Here is a 14,429-nt window from a genome sequence, read left to right on the forward strand (position 1 = left end):
TGCAAAAGTAGAACTTTAGGTGCTCAATGGAGGCAGTGGTGACTTGGGACCCCATGTCCCAAGATGGCGGCACCCAAGCTCCCCACGTGACAGCCACGTTCCCTGAGGAGAAGAATTCTTCATTCAGCTGCACTGTCTCGAGTGCTTTAGCCAGGTTGACTACTTCTTGGGGGCTTCGATCGCCCTTTTCCAGGAATCTCCGTCTGATGTGATCAGACTTTAACCCAACCACATGTGCATCACATATCAATTCTTCTAAGTAGGCAACACCAGAGACCTCTTTGCAGCCGCAGGCTCGCCCTAGTTCCCACAGGGCCCACATGTATTCATCCAGAGGCTTGTCTACAACTACCCAGAAGATACTTGGTGTAGATAACATTGGTCAGAGTCCGACACTGTTCCTGCAGGAGCTTCATTGTGACCAAGTCAATAGTGCAGTCCCTGATCATCTGGAAAACTCGGTGGCCAACCTGAGTGAAGAGTAGATCTCGTTTGTCTTCCTCACTCTGCATGACGTTGCTTCTCATGAAAGCCTTGAGGCTGGGCAACCATTGATCAAATTTGACTGAGGCCTCCAGATCTTTAGTTTATCCACCCATGTTGCCTTGTCCATGGCCTAAAAGTGATTAAATTGAGGCACCATTGATCAACCACTTTCGACAGAGTTGTGATTAATAGGCTTTAATCACCTTAAGACATCAGCACATCTCATATGTTGCTGGCCCCGTTTCAAGGCAGGCAATGAGGGAGGAGTTTGGGGATTTCCGCAGGGAGGAATCACAGGTTCAGGGGGTGGGCCAGCTCATGAAAGATTTTACACCTATTGACATTCAAGTGTGGAGATTGAATAACTCAGGATCAGGGTCTTGTGATGCAACCACTGTAGAGCTATTAGCACTGTTTGTATATATGTACTGGTGTGGTCACCAACCTGTATGGGCGTTACGTCTGCTTCTATCTTTAGTAACTGCCATGCCCGCCATCTTTGAGTGATCAATTTAATTACCTTTTAAACATAAATCTTTAAATTTACCAGCTTCATTGATCTATATTCTGTTACCTGGGATATTATTTAATTAATATTTTAAAGCTTTTAAAACAGGGGGCACAGTTAATGTAGCGGTTCGGTCGACGCTGTTACAGGACCAGTCACCCAGGTTTGAACCTGGCACTGTTTGTACGTTCTGCCCGTGTCATGAGTTTTCCCCGGGGGATCAGGTTTCCTCTCACGTTCCAAAGACCTATGGAGTTGGTAGGTTCATTGGTCACATGGGTGTATTTGGGCGGTAGGGGCCCGTAGATCAGAAGGGGTCGATACCCTGCTAAAATTAAAAAATATATGGGTGTTCGTTATTAACAGCTAAATAAATCCAACTTGTATATTTGTCTTCACACAGTGTTCAAACCTGCTTTACATGTTGCCATTTTTCCCTGTGTGAATCTAAAGATTTCCCCCCCTTTTTATTAGCATGGTTCATGATCCTCGAAGCACGTTTCTCTGCCCTCAGTGTGACGAGTCAGAAGATGAAATATGGTTTACTTGTGACCATCTTCCTGAGCAGGTTGCCTGTGAAGTGGAGGATGCCTTAGTGGATCTTAGGTGGTTATTTTGCTGTGTACTCAGCCACCTAGGGAGACTCGTATTGCCCAATTACGAGCTGACGACAACTTAGACAATAGGCAACCATCATAGATGTGGAGGAGGTGGTGCAGGCAAGCGGGAACAGACCTTATTGAAGGTGATTTTTGGAAACAGGCTCCTTCGATGTTTACTTTATCATATTCAAGAGCATTTGGTGAGTGTCTTTCAAATGTCCACCCTCAATCTGTTGGCGGATCGTGCCAATCTCATTATGTCCACGACCTCTACATTGAAGGTAGAAGGATTAGCATCTTCCCCTAGTCAACAGGAGTAGATGGAACTGAAATACCTGCTTGTGAATCGCCAGCACCTTCTTAAACAAAGGTAGCGCCAGCACCATGTCAATCGAAGGTAACTGAGTTGGAGCAGCAAATGTTAGGTCCAGGCTTTGGGCGTGCAATGGAATTCCTTCCATCGACCTGGTTGGAATCGTGGTGGTCGAGGACATGGTAGAGCATAGATTCAAAGTGGGATGTGGGAATATTTTGGTGCGGCATGGGGCTTAAGAATATTTTAGAGGGGCATAGGAATATTTTGGGAAATAATTAAAAAGTTGCTTTGAAAAAATAAACTCGTTATGTTAGTGTAAAAGATCTGACTTGGCAACACTGTCAGTTCAACACAATTGTAACTTCCAAGTAAAATCACTTGGTTCTTTTTATTTTCATAATGTGTTTTTGCTCTTCCGATGTTTCTCTGATGTTTCTACAATAGTCTTCTTGGGCACCGGAATGATTGACGCCCATTTGAAACTGGTGGGTCCCATGCCCTGCTGGAGTGAGATATTGAAGATATCCGTGGACACCATGGTAAGTTGATCAGTACAGATTTTTTAATACTCAGCCAGATGCTTTCCTTGGATTCACTCTCCTGAAGGCAGCACACACGTCACCCTTCAATACACGCAGGATGGGATCATCAGGGGACATTGGGGTGTGAAGGGTGGCCCTTCACTGTTACTGCCATCAAATAGTGTGTAGAAGGTGTTGAGTTCCTCTGGGAGAGAAGCTTTGCCATCTGCTACTTTACCAAATTTGGTTTTGTAACAGATTATGGGATTTAGGCCCTGCCACAGCTGGGTATAAGTAACAGGCAGGCAAGCACCTGACTTAAAAGGCTGGAGAGAGGGGAAGAATGGTTAGGGGGAGGAGAGCAGACCACAGGCAAAAGGTTAATTATTACTCAGCTGGCACAAGGACAGCCTCTTCCTCGCTGCCATCAGATTCCATACATGTAATTGTAGCCAAATACAAAATAATCAAATATTCATATCGTGAAGGTATAAAAACCCCAAACCCTGCCCCTAAACAAGACCCCCAAGAAAGAAATAGAAAAAGCATAGAGAACAAGGAAAAGTAGAGAAATGAATGGAGGCCTGGCTGCCAGAGGACAGCCCTCACCACACAGCTCTGACCATTTATATCTTTCAATACTTCCAGGAGCTTAACGAGGTTACGAAGTTTAGGGAAAACATTCTTAAATTAATTCCCGCAATGTGTAAATATGGGCACCAAATGTTCAAAAACTTATATTTATTTCTCAGATCAAGTAATCTTATCCAGAGGAGCGTAGCCATGCATTTCTGCGTTTGATCGCTCCATACCTAAATGAGAGTCCAATTTCCTCGTTACTGCTAGACATACTGCTAAGGAAATCTTTACAATTTCTTTTTGATATTTAGATAATTTCAATTTTGGTCTTCTCCCTTCAATATTACCAAATAAAAATAACATTGGGTTTTGTGGGAATTTAATTCCTGTAACCTGTTCTAAAAAAGTTAGGTGAGAGAAAGTGTTCAGCATGGACAAGAAAGGCCAAGTTGGCCTGTTTCTACGCTGTAATTGTTATATGGTTTATCCAAAAGGGTCTCACTTTAGGACAGGACCAAGTAGAATGTAAAAAAGAACCTGTCTCCTGGCCACATCTAAAACACTGCTCTGATAAGTCTAATTTCAATCTATTTAACTTCGGTGGTGTGAGATATAATTTTGCAAAAAATTAGAGTGAACTAATCTGTATCGAGCATTGATAGTGTTTGTCAAGCTATCTTGACATAACTTTGACCAATTTTGTTTATTAATATTAATAATTTTGTATATCATATTCTTTAATTGTTCAAATGCCATTAAATTTCTTCCTTTGTAACAATCTTCTATTTAATTCCTTTCCGAGGCCAAATGTTTAAAAGTTGATTATCCATCCAGAATGGAGTAAGTCGATTTTGTATCGAAGGCACTTTAGGCAGGAGAATCCCCCTCGTTCGTTGTTTACTTGGCCATCAGATTCCTGAATAAACAGTGAACCACAGACTGCCTTTTTTTTGCACTATCTGTATTTATTGTTGTAGGGTGGATTATGTAAATGTGATGCTGCCACAAACAAAAAAATTCATGGCATGTTCATGAACAATAAATTCAGATTCTGACCCTAATTGGATATGGAGAGGACAGGAAAGGAAAGGTGAGAATTGACTGAGGGAGGATGGGTTGTTTTTGGCTCTGTGGAAGCAGAGCTGGGGGAAAGACGATAGAGGGAAGAGAAAGAGAGAGAGAGAGAGGAAAGGAGGCATAAGGAAACTTGGGGAGGGGTGGGGAAACTAACGGAAGCTGCCGAAGTCGATGTTAATGCCATCCTCTCGGGAATATGAGGTATGGTCGACAGAGAAAGAGTTCGGCATCATGGTGTGTGCAGAACTCACTGAGGTGCGGGCGAAGGGGGACGAAGATGAGGCCTCTGGCGGAAGAAGAGTTCAGCATCATGGCCAAAGATCAGTGAAGGTCAAGGAAATTCAGGTGCAGGAATCTCGAGCAAAAGTAAACTGCTGGAAGAAAGCTGCAGGTTAATCAGCATCTGTGGAGGTGGAGGGTTAGTTAACATTTCAGATTGAGGGTTCTGTTGCAGGGTCTCCACCTAAAACATTGACCATCCCTTTGACTCCACAGATGCTGATTGTCAGGCTGAGTTCCTTCGGCAGTTGATTTTTTATCCCTGAAGGTGGCAGCACCGGTCGATAGAACAGTGAAGGAAGAGCAGGGAGGTCTTCTAACATGGCAAAGTTAGTTAAACCACAGTCGTAGATAGTCGCAGCTGAAATATTGTGTGCAGTTCTGGTCGCCATCACGTGAGACAGGAGCAGAATTAGGTTATCCAGCCCATCGAGTCTGCTTTGCCATTCAATCAAGGCTGAAGTATTTTTTCTCTCAACCTTTGATGCCCTCACTAATCAAGAATCTATCAACCTCTGCTTTAAATGAAATGGTTTGAGAGGTTGGTCATGGCTAAAATGAACTTGTACCTAATACCTGGACCCACAGTAATTTGCCAATCGCCACGATCATTCCACAGCAGATCCAAATTCCTCAGTTCTTCACTCAGTCAGAGGTCACCTAGATAACATCAACACGGACATCACACCTAGATAACATCAACACGGACATCACACCTAGATAACATCAACACGGACATCAGGCTGCTTTTCATCAACTGCAGGTTAGGTTTCAACATGATCATACCCTCAGTACTGGTCAGCAAGCTTCAAATAACTGGACTTCTCCACCTCCCTCTGCAACCGGATCCTTGGCTTCCTAATAGGAAAACCACAGTTAGTGCAAATCGGTAATGATGTCTCCTCCTCACTGACACCCAACACAGGCACATGTAACAGGCCTAGAGGACCCCAAAACCCAACAGTAATAGAAATTCACCAAGATAAATAGTTACTTCAACAAAAGTTACTTTTCATTTTCTTTAAACATAAAAACAGGATCAAACTTTAACTTATTACTATTAACTTAACCCCCTTCTAATTCTAAGCGCAATGTTCAGAAAAATTCTTTCATTTACAGTCCAATTTCACTTCTCACTCCTCCAAGTTCACCGGTATCAGGAAATACTTATACTATGCACAGAATTTAACATGTATAAAGTTCACCAGGCTTTGGTGGAAACGGTTAAATGGTTACCGCTCAGGAAGGTTCTTGTTGGTTTCAGAGAGAGATTTGCTGCTTGTTTGACACATACACAAACTGATTTACTTCCATCAGTTACTTCAGTGTCTTGCCGAAGAAACTTGCCCCATCAGGGTTTTCCAAATGATAACTTCTTCTGGAGGTCACCACAAAGTTCCTCTTTGTTTCCCTTACTTCAAGTGAAACATTATACAGCCAGCCATTTCCTCTTGTATGCACCACATAGGTTTTAAACAGGCTGCCAGCTTGCCATGCTGAAGAAACCAGTTCTCTCTCTCTCTCTCTCTCTCTCTCTGAGAAAGTTAGAGAAAGCCTGTTTGATCTCCTCTCCCTCTCTCTGTCTCAGTTTGCAAAACCACATGACCTTGAAGGAACAGCAAACTGCATTCAGACAGACTGCAGCACCAGACCTAAGCCCGTTCATCTGTTGTTTTCCAAAACTAATAATCCATTACTCCATTGCATGTCTAATTAACACCTACTTGTGAAGTCCTTCAGCAAAGCAGTTTCCATTGTCTTTACAAAGGTACTGGGAGCCTGGACTGTGGTTTGAGCAGAGCTCTTGCATTTTAAATGAGATCTGTTTGTGTGTTAAATGACCTACACTACTCCCACAATCTATCTCCTTCAAAAACATATCTATATACAATATAAAATATGATATAATCCATCATACACCCCCCAAGGATACATGCTTAGCCCACTGCTCTACTCTCTCTACACATGACTGTGTGACCAGGCACAATTCAAATGATGAGCCCAAACCTTGAGTACTGTGTGAAGTTTTGGTTTCCTAATCTGAGGAAGGACATTCTTCCTCTATGAGGGGAGGGGGGGGGGGGAGGAAGGGTGCAGAGAAGGTTCCAGACTGACCCTGGAATGGCAGGACAGACAGACGAAGAAAGACCGGATAGATGAAGGCTATACTCACTAGACTAGAATGTAGAAGAATGAGAGGGGATTTCATTGAGACATATAAAGTTCTGACAGGACAAGACAGAATGTTCCCGATGTTGGGAAGTCCAGAACAAGGGGACACTGTCTAAGGAGAATGAGAAGCCATTTGGGGCGTAGCTGAATAGAAATGTCTTCACTCAAAGAATTGTGAACGTGGGGAACTCCCTGCCACAGAAGGCTGTTGAGGCCGGTTCGTTATTCAGAAGGGAGTTGGATGTGGCCCTTCTGGCTAAAGGAATCCAAGGGGTTGGAGAAAAAGCAGAAAAAGGGTATTAAAGTTGTACGATCATCCTTAATGAACGGTGGAGAAGAGCTGAATGGCCTCCTGCCCTTATTTTCTCTGTTCTCCATTACTCTTAATTCCCCTATTCTTCAAAAATCTACCTTTGTGTCTTCAAACAAGGCAACAAACAACAAATTACTGGAGGGAGTCAACAGGACAGACAGCATTTATGGGGTAGAAATGGTCAGTCAACATTTCAGACCAGAACCTTTTATTCCAGAACTCAGGATCCAAACCCGAAATATTCACTGACCATTTCTACTGACGGGCCCTGGCTGACCTGCTGAGTCCCTCTGGCGCTTCCTTGCTCAAGATTTCAGTGTCTGTAATCTTTGTGTTAACTTTAACTGAGGCAGATTTGAGGGGCCAAGTGCCCTGCTCCTATTTTCTTGTGTTCAGACGGGTCGGAAATTATGGGGCAGAGATTTAAAAGTACAATACGCAAACATGCCGGAGAAGTTCCGCAGGTCATGCAGCATCAATGGGAAATAAAGAGTAACTAGCGTTCGGGTCTGGGTCCTTCAACAGGTATAAGCAAAACCATGCAGCTGCCTGAATAAAGAGGTGGGGGAGGGTGGAGGAGAGGAGGGAGGAAGGGGAAGGTGGACGAGTACAGGTTACAGGTGGATCCAGGTCTGGATATGGAGACCTGGAGGAGAGGGTAGCTCTCTGAATGGAGAGGGAAGGAAAAGGGGTGGGGAGCTAGAGGAGAAGGGATGGAGAAGGGGGAGACTAGGATAGAGTAGGTTAATGGAAACTGGAGAAATTCATACTAATGCTGTCTGGTGGAGACTGCCAAGACGGAATATCTGGAGTTGTTCCTCCAAAGAAATTTTAAATGTTTAAAGAGGAGAAGAGGGAAGTTTTATCCACCAAAGGGAGTGGAATCCAGTGCCTGGAAGGGTGGGAGAGGCAGAATCCCTTTCACAGTTAAACAGTCCTGGAATGAGGACGAAGAGCTGAGACCTAGAGTTATGGGGCCTGTCCCCATAAAAATCTGCGCTGATCAACTTCCCAAAGTATTCGCGGATATCTTCAATATCTCACTCCAGCAGGGCGTGGGATACCTGTTTCAAACAGGCGTCGATCAACCCAAGGAGAGTGCAGTAACCTGCCTTAATGACTATCGGCCAGTAGCATTTACATCAACTGTGATGAAGTGATTTGAAAAGCTGGTGGTGAAGCAGATCAACTCCTGTCTGATCAGTGACATGGATACATTCCAGTTTGCCTGTTGTAGCAATAGGTCTACGGTGGATGCCATCTCACTGGCTCTACACAAAGCCCTGGAACTCCTGGATAGCAAAGATACATCAAGATGCTCTTTATCGACTACAATTTGGGATTTAACACCATCATCCCCTCAAAACTGATCAGAAAACTCCAAGACCTGATTCTATAGTTCTATTAGGGATTCATTTTCTCCTCCACAATCTTCATCAGTACCAGAGAACCACAGGGCTGTGTTCTTAGCCCCCTGTTCTTTTTTAATATAATTTTTTATTTTTCATACTGTGAACCATATCAACCAAAATATATACGAACGTTTCTCATTAAATATACACAGTGGCATTTTCTCCCTTTTTTCCCTCCTACCTTCCCTCCCCCCTTCCCACCCCCTCCAAAACCAATAAATATTCAACATATACAATACAATAAAACCATTAAGCAATGTAATCACACAATGAAAATAAACAAGAAAAATGTGTCATCTACTTTTACACACTGGATCAAGTAGTTTTGTCTTCTTATCATTTTAGGGGGTGGAGGTCCAAGGCGAGCCCTCTCTATTGTGTTCCATGTACGGTTCCCAAATTTGTTCAAATAATGTGACTTTATTTTTTAAATTATATGTTATTTTTTCCAATGGAATACATTTATTCATTTCTATGTACCATTGCTGTATTCTCAGGCTCTCTTCTATTTTCCAAGTTGATATTATACATTATTTTGCTACAGCTAAGGCTATAATAAATCTTTTTTGCACTTTATCCAATTTGAGGTCTAATTCCTTACTTCTTATATACTTAGAAGAAAGATCTCTGGATTTTTTGGTTTGTTGCTTTTTGTGATTTTATTTATTATTTGATTTAGATCTTCCCAAAACATTTTCACTTTCGTACATGCCCAAATTGCATATATTTGTTGTTCCCATTTCCTTCTTACAGCAAAAACATATATCTGATCGTGTTGGATCCCATCTATGTTGGGTCCCATTTATTTAACTTTTGGGGCATGATATATACCCTGTGTAACCAACTATACTGTATCATGTAAACCTTGTGTTTATTATATTCTTCATAGTTCCAGAACATAACTTTTCCCTTGTTTCATTTTTTATCTTTATGTTTAAATCCTTTTCCCACTTTTGTTTGGGTTTATAGCTTATTTCATCATTTTCCTTCTCTTGCAGCTTAATGTACATGTTCGTTATAAATTTTTTTATTATCATTGTTTCTGTAATCACATATTCAAAGCTGCTTCCTTCTGGTAATCTCAGTCTGTTTACTAATTTATCCTTTAAATAAGCTTTCAGTTGATGATATGCAAACATTGTTCCATGAGTTATTCCATATTTGTACTTCAACTGTTCAAATGTTAATAAATTATTTCCCAAAAAACAAATTTCTATTCTTTTATTTCCTTTTCTCTCCCATTCTTTAAAGGAAAGGTTATCTATTATAAAAGGGATTAGTGGATTTTGCATCAGTAGTAATATTGGTAGTTGGTAATTTGTTTTTTTCCTTGCTAAATGAATCTTCTTCCATATATTGAGTAAATGATGCAGTACCGGTGAGCTTTTATATTGCACCAGCTTTTCATCCCACTTATAAAGTATATGTTCCGGTACCTTTCCCCTATTTTATCTAGTTCTATCTTAGTCCAGTCTGGTTTTTCCCTTGTCTGGTTTTTTAAAGTTTGGTAACTGTAAACCAGCTTGGTTGTACCTCTCTGTTAATTCATCTAACGCTATCCTCGGTTTCCTCCCCTTTTCACAAGAATTTCCTTGTTATTTTCTTTAGTCGATTAAAAAATTTCTCTGTTAAAGGAATTGGTAATGATTGAAATAATTATTTTGTATCCTTGGGAACACGTTCATTTTTAATGCAGTTTACCCTCCCTATCAATGTTAGCGGTAATTCTTTCCAATGTTCCAAGTCTTCCTGCAATTTCTTTATTAGTGGCTGATAATTTAATTTGTACAAGAGGCTTAAGTTATTATCTAACCTAATACCTAGGTATCTGATTGCTTGTGTTTGCCATTTAAATAGTGATTCTTTTTTTAAAGTTCTGTATAATCCGCGTTACTCATTGACATCACTTCACTTTTATTTGCGTTGATCTTGTACCCCGATATTTCTCCATATTCCTTCAATTTCTTATGTAATTCTTTTATTGATATTTCTGGTTCTGTTAATTATACTATGATGTCATCTGCAAATAAACTGATTTTATACTCCTTCTCCTTTATTTTTATCCCTTTTATTTTATTTTCTGTTCTTATCAGTTCTGCCAATGGTTCTATTGCTAAAGCGAACAGTGAGGGGGATAATGGACATCCCTGTCTAGTTGACCTACTTAATTTAAATGGGTTCGATATATATCCATTTACTTTTACCTTCACTAATTATCCATATTATAATGCTTTAAACCAATTAATATATTTTACTGGTAGATTGAACCTCTGTAATACTTTGAATAAATAATTCCATTCTACTCTGTCAAAGGCTTTTCCTGCGTCTAAAGCACACATGTCAAACTCTGGCCCGCGAGCCCTTGATCCCCCTCATCAATGTATGAGCGAAAGTCTGTGGTTCTCGTAAAAACACCAGAAGGGAGAAACTCAGCAGGTCAAAGGGGGATCCGGGAGAAACTCAGCAGGTCAAAGGGGGATCCGGGAGAAACTCAGCAGGTCAAAGGGGGGTCCGAGGGAAACTCAGCAGGTCAAGGGGAGGGGGTCCGGGAGAAACTCAGCGGGTCAAGGGGGGTCCGGAGAAACTCAACAGGTCAAGGGAGGTCTGGGAGAAACTCAACAGGTCAAGGGGGGTCCGGAAGAAACTCAGCAGGTCAAGGGGGGTCCGGCAGAAACTCAGCAGGTCAAGGGGGGTCCGGGAGAAACTCAGCAGGTCAAGGGGGGTCCGGCAGAAACTCAGGGGGCCTGACCTCGCCAGGACCATTGCCCACTCCCCCTCCCTGCCGCAGGCCGACCCGCGACTCACGGTGACGGGGCCGCTGATCCACCGAGATGCCGCCCTGCAGCGAGAGCCGATGCCCCCGCACTGTCATTGTCCAACCCGATCGCCCGCAAACCCCGCCCTCCCGCACACAGGCCTGAGTAAGTATTATGAACTTTAATCTCAGGATAAAACGATCTTCCAATATATTCCTGGTTAAAAATGGTCCTGCACCTGGATACAAGCTCATTAGGCATAAAACTTGAAAAGTGTGTCAATCAAAGGATATCTGTACCAATGGAAAAAGGGCATGGCAAATAACCCTGCTAGAGTTCATGCCCACAATCAGTCACCCATTTGATTGTTTCAGGAATCATGTTATTCTCCCACATTCTCAATAGCCCTCAGATTTTACTATTCGACAGCACACTAGCAACATTTGACAAATCCTCTATAAAGAAATATTATTTATTGAATATTTTATTTCTCATTTGTTAATGCTTCTGGAAAGAGTTTATCCAAAACTATTATTAAACATTTATTTTAATAAGAAAAAGTTTAACATTACATATGTTGAAAGAAGAGAAAACATGCAGATGTTGTTGAAAATTTTCAATAAATATTTAGTTCAGCCCTCGACTTAGTCCAAGTTTTTAATTTTGGCCCTCCGTGAATTTGAGTTTGACACCCCTGGTCTAAAGCAACAGCCACTGTTGGCTTCTTATTTCCTTGAACTGCATGAATTAAATTAATAAATTTACAAACATTATCAGCTGTTCGTCTTTTCTTAATAAATCCCGTTTAATCTTGTTTTATTATTTTTGGTACACAATCAGCCAATCTGTTCGCTCATAATTTTGCTATTATCTTATAATCTGAATTAAGTAGAGATATTGGTCTATATGATGCTGGTGTTAGTGGATCCTTCCCAGTCTTTGGTAGTACTGTAATTATTGCTGCCTTACATGAATCTGGCAAGTTTTGTGTTTCTTCTATTTGGTTCATTATTTCCAGGAGAGGAGGAATTAATAACTCTTTAAATGTTTTATAGAATTCTATTGGAAATCCATCCTCTCCAGGTGCTTTATTGTTCAGCAGCTTTTTAAATATGTCCTGTACTTCCTCTATTTCAAATGGTTTTATCAGTTTGTTTTGTTCCTCCTCTTGCAATTTTAGCAGTTCAATTTTAGCTAAAAACTCTTCTACTTTATCATCTTTCCCCTCGTTCTCAGTTTGGTATAATTGTTCATAGAATTCCTTAAAGTTCTCATTAATCTCTCTTGGATTATATGTAATTTGTTTGTCCTTTTTCCTTGATGCCAATACAGTTCTTTTAGCTTGTTCTATTTTAAGTTGCCAGGCTAATATTTTATGTGTTTTTTCTCCTAGTTCATAATACTTTTGCTTTATTTTCACCTTATACATTTGTAATGTTTCGTGTTTTATTTTTTTGTCTGCCAATTCTCTCCTTTTTGTTATATCTTCCCTTTTTACTAGTTCCTTTTCTGTACTTACTATCTCCCTTTCCAACTGCTCTATTACCCGATTGTATTCCTTTTTCATCTTAGTTACATAACATTATCTGCCCTCTAATGAAGGCTTTCGTTGCGTCCCATAATATAAATTTGTCTTTCACTGATTCTGTATTTATTTCAAATTTTGTTTTAATTTGACATTCAATAAACACTCTAAATTCCTGTCTTTTAAGTAGCATGGAGTTTAACCTCCAACTATATGTTCTTGGTGGGATGTCCTCCAGTTCTATTGCTAATAACAGGGGTGAATGATCAGATAGCAATCTAGCTTTATATTCAGTTTTCCTAACTCTCCCTTGAATATGGGTTGACAACAAAAAACATATCAATCCTTGAGTATGTTTACTTCCATTTCTACAGCCGTTTTTTGTTCTTCCACATTTTCTACTCTTTTCCCTATTTCTGTCGTGACTAGTTCTAATCTTTGCATTTTATCTTCTGCTCTTTTCATTTTTCTTTTAATTGCACTAAATTGTAATGATAACCATTCTTTTAATGCTCTACTTTGGTCTTCAAAAAAGGCTCTATATTCTGTCCATCTGTTCTACCTTCTATCTCTCTGTGAAGATCTTGGTCTTCCTCTTCTTCTGTGTTTGTATCTTCTTCTCTTCTTTATATCTGTGTCTCTTCTGACTTTCCTGATAAGCTGTTTGTCTCACTTTGTTGGGCCTCTTCTTGCTGGGCCTCTTGCTGTTGGTCCCCTTCTTCTGAGTTGCTCATCTGTGGAGCCTCCTGTTACTAGTCTTCTTTCCTTTCACCCCGTCGACTTTCCTCCTCTTCTTCCAGCTGAGAGCCCTGCTGTCGGACGTCCCTCAGCTGGTCGCGTTGTGGTTGCCCGCTCCTCGGCTGAGACCCCCTCCCATCAGTGTTTTCCTTCTCCTTAGTTTGCGCACTGCACATTTTTGTTTGGCTCAGAGAGCCATTTTTGCAGTCCAGCGGTCGGGGGGGGGGGGGTCGCGACTCCATGGGGTCATCACCAACCTCGGAGATCAGGCGCTCTTCTCCATGACGGCTCCCTGTTTCTTTGTGCAGGTAAGGCCTTCTTTCTTTTCCGGCGTCTTTTTTTCCCCGTTGTTTTTACTTTTTCCGTCTTGGGTGCCTTTTTCTTTCTTTTCTCTACAACTTTATCTTTTATTTCTTATATTTTGTATCTATTGAACTTTGTCTTTTCTTGACTTATTTTCTTCTTTTCTGGAGAGGGCTGGTTTTACCCTACTGGCCACTACTCCATCACGTAACTCTTCTACTCACTTTACACCTACGAATCTGTAGCTCAGTATAACAGCATAACCATTGTATTTTCCAATGAAACCACGGTAGTCGGTTGTATAAAGGAAGAGAATGAGTCAAGCAATAGGATGGAGATTGAAAACTTGTCCGAATGGTGCACCAACAACAACTTCACACTCAAGCTTTTCTTTTGGGCTCCTGTACCTTTTCCCTGATGGTAGCAGAGTGAAGAGGGCATGGCCTGGGTGGTGGGGGTCCTTGAGGATAGAGGCTGCTTTTTTAATTCACTGCCTCATGTAGACATCCTCGATGGAGTGAAGTCTGTGCCTGTGATGCTGCAGGCTGAGTTAACAACCCTCTGGGGTTTATTCTTGTTCTGAGAGTTGGCGCCTCCATTCCAGGCAGTGATGCAACCAGCCAGAATGCTCTCCACGGTATACCTGTCGAAGTTTACAAGAGTCTTTGGTGATGTACAGAATCTCCTCAAACACCTCGCAAAGTATAGCCGCTGGCGAGCCTTCTTTGTGATTGGATGAACATGGAGGCCCCAGGACAGATCCTCAGAGATGCTGACGCCCAGGAATTTGACATTCTTGGCCCTCTCCACAACTAAGTCCTTGATGAGGACTGGGTCCTGTT

At 41.5% G+C, this 14,429-nt stretch overlaps 1 protein-coding gene across 1 annotated transcript in view; it reads left to right on the forward strand.

Moving 5' to 3' along the window:
- The first annotated feature begins 2,426 nt into the window (after nucleotides 1–2,426).
- LOC138755874 (actin, non-muscle 6.2-like) overlaps nucleotides 2,427–14,429 on the forward strand; it is a 33,355-nt gene continuing 21,352 nt past the window's right edge. The window contains exon 1 of the mRNA XM_069922620.1: nucleotides 2,427–2,451. The gene's annotated coding sequence lies outside the window, so the exon portion shown is untranslated. The remainder of the gene's footprint in view (nucleotides 2,452–14,429) is intronic.

This window comes from Narcine bancroftii, chromosome 2, assembly GCF_036971445.1.
Source record: "Narcine bancroftii isolate sNarBan1 chromosome 2, sNarBan1.hap1, whole genome shotgun sequence".
Taxonomy (NCBI): Eukaryota; Metazoa; Chordata; class Chondrichthyes; order Torpediniformes; family Narcinidae; genus Narcine; species Narcine bancroftii.